Genomic DNA, 3,235 nt, shown 5'->3' with positions numbered 1-3,235 from the left:
TTTATTTATTAAATTATTAATTTAAAATCAATAGATTTGTATGATACCAAGTTCTCTGGCAACAACTGTTGTATCTTCAAATTTAAATTGTCTTGGATTGACTGTAAATAATAATAATGATAATGGGCCAGTAACATTAACCAACAACAGTCGGAGATAAAAGCACTCAGTGTGTCTTGGATTAACTGTAAATAAGCGTTCGATTTAAATAAATTGAGACATGCATCAACTGCTGAAACTTGCTTGCGGGGCATCCATTTATTGTTTGAGCCCATGTGAAACAGCGTGGTACTTGTGAATAGAGTAATGTTCTTGCAAAGGCACCAAAATCATCCGTACTATTACACAATTCAAAAAATGCAGTGAGTGTAGATTTAGGTGGATTTGTACCACGATCAATCACTGTCTCGTTCGTGAAAAATACACGCTGACCGTTTTCAAGATGGACGACTAACTGAACAGCTGCTAGATCCCGTTCATGAATTAGAAAACCGAAGATACGCCAAGCAGCTTTATTGGTGCTGATGTACCGACCAATTTGGTAGAGCATAATTTCACCGTTTTTGTTCATTGAAGCATTTACATTAGTATTTTCTACTCTAAACACAGCTATATCACTGCCTTTATGGACGTACTTATATATTTGATGCTCTTCACAGAACTGCAAAACTCAACATTAATATGAGCATTGTATGTCTTGCTTAGCAGAGGCGAATACGGCACCACCCACCATTTTCCCCCATTATCGGGATTTCTTCGACGATATATTGGATATCCGTCGGTATTTGTTATAGTATCATTAGTGAAATCTTTAGAAAAATTTTTAGTACATTTTCCATCTACCATGCAAGGCGAAGACGAAGAAACGAAGTGGATGTAAATTTATGTCAAAAAAATAAAAATTTTTTGTTAAAGCAATAAGGATATTTTTGCTGGGTAGGGACTCCCTAATCACTTTAGCGGTATGAAAAATAGATAGTAGCCGATTCTCAGACCTACTGAATACGCCTATAAAAATTGGTAAAAATCGGTAAAGCCGTTTCGGAGGAGTACGGTAACTAACATTGTGACATGGAAATTTTATATATAAGACCACAAACAGACATCGTTTGGCCTTGTGACTTATTGATGGTCTTTGCAAATGCCAATCTAATAGAAAATTGAACGCATTTGAATTAAATTGGCTTGTCTGTGAGAATCATTAGAATTCGTGGCAATAAAACTTTTTCGTTTCGGAACTTACCATTCAAAATGGTGGCTCCGATAATGTTTTTTTATCAATTTTTTAATTACCAATCGCGTACTATTGCATAGCCGTGGTGGGTTCAAATTCCAAAGTAAAATAATCGGTGATCCAACTTTCAGTCGTAAAATGTGTGGTGGCATGCCTGGCAAATCCAGTGAGTTTAAAAACTCTGCTGGATAGTTTACAACTTCGTTGGTATCACAAAATGTATCGATCGATTTGTATGATATTAAGTCGCCTGGCAATGTCTGTTTTATCTTGAAGTTTAATTCATCAACGTCCACGTTTTTTTTGCTGCCAATGGCTCTTTCTGCCAGCCACCCATGATTTATGTATTGTATGTGTACATCTGGAAATACGCGGTCAATGAGAGCATTTTGGGAATCAACGATAGTGCAGATTTTAGAGGGCAGTTTTATGAATTCAGTATTTTCATAGACAACAACTTTACATATCATAGCAAGTTTTCTTTTTCAAAAATATAAAAAAATTTATGTCAAAAAAATAAAAAAATTTTTGTTAAAGCAATAAGGATATTTTTGCTGGATAGGGACTCCCTAATCACTTTAGCGGTATGAAAAATAGATAGTAGCCGATTCTCAGACCTACTGAATACGCATATAAAATTTGGTAAAAATCGGTAAAGCCGTTTCGGAGGAGTACGGTAACTAACATTGTGACATGGAAATTTTATATGTAAGACCGCAAACAGACATCGTTTGGCCTTGTGACTTATTGATGGTCTTTGCAAATGTCAATCTAATAGGAAATTGAACGCGTTTGAATTAAATTGGCTTGTCTGTGAGAATCATTGGAATTCTTGGCAATAAAAGTTTTTCGTTTCGGACCTTGCCATTCAAAATGGTGGCTTCGATAATGTTTTTCATTAATTTTTTAATTACCAATCGCGTACTATTGCATAGCCGTGGTGGGTTCAAATTCCGAAGTAAAATAATCGGTGATCCAACTTTCAGTCGTAAAATGTGTGGTGGGATGCCTGGCAAATTCAGTGAGTTTAAAAACTCTGCTGGATAGTTTACAACTTCGTTGGTATCACAAACTGTATCGATCGATTTGTATGATATTAAGTCGCTTGGCAATGTCTGTTTTATCTTGAAGTTTAATTCATCAACGTCCACGTTTTTTTTTCTGCTAATGGCTCTTTCTGTCAGCCAGATTTATGTATTGTATGTGTACATCTGGAAATACGCGGTCAATGAGAGCATTTTGGGAATCAACGATAGTGCAGAAATTAGGGGCAGTTTTATGAATTGAGTATTTTCATAGACAACAACTTTTCATATCATAGCAAGTTTTCTTTTTCAAAAATATAAAAAAATGTATGTCAAAAAATTAAAAAAATTTTTGTTAAAGCATTAAAGATATTTTTGCTGGATAGGGATACCCTAATCACTTTAGCGGTATGAAAAATAGATAGTAGCCGATTCCCAGACCTACTGAATACGCATATAAAATTTGATAAAAATCGGTAAAGCCGTTTCGGAGGAGTACGGTAACTAACATTTTGACAATGTTAATTTTATATATAAGATAATGTAATATTATTTAAGTTTTATATATATAATGTACATATATGTTAATATATGTATAATGTGATGCGGAAACTTTATTCTAGTAATTAAAGGGGAGATATGTGATCATAAGGCTTAATACTTAGAAGTTTACATTTATCTAAGCCAGGATGGTAATATACATAATACATCAGTCAATAAGTCATGTAAAGTCTTTTCAAAGTGGGTGCCGCGTTTACTCACAGTCGATCAAAAACAACAATATGTTGATGATTCAGAGCAGTGTTTGGCCATGTTTACACGTAATAAATCAGATTTTTTGCGTCGATATGTGACAATGGATGAAACATTGATCCATCACTTCACTCCGTAATCAAAACGAGCATCATCTAAGTGGACTGCAGCCGGTGAACCACATCCGAAGCGTCCAAAGGCACAACAGTCAGCTGGGAAGGTT

Source organism: Teleopsis dalmanni, chromosome 1, assembly GCF_002237135.1.
Source record: "Teleopsis dalmanni isolate 2A chromosome 1, ASM223713v2, whole genome shotgun sequence".
Classification (NCBI taxonomy): Eukaryota; Metazoa; Arthropoda; class Insecta; order Diptera; family Diopsidae; genus Teleopsis; species Teleopsis dalmanni.
This window is presented reverse-complemented; position numbering follows the sequence as displayed.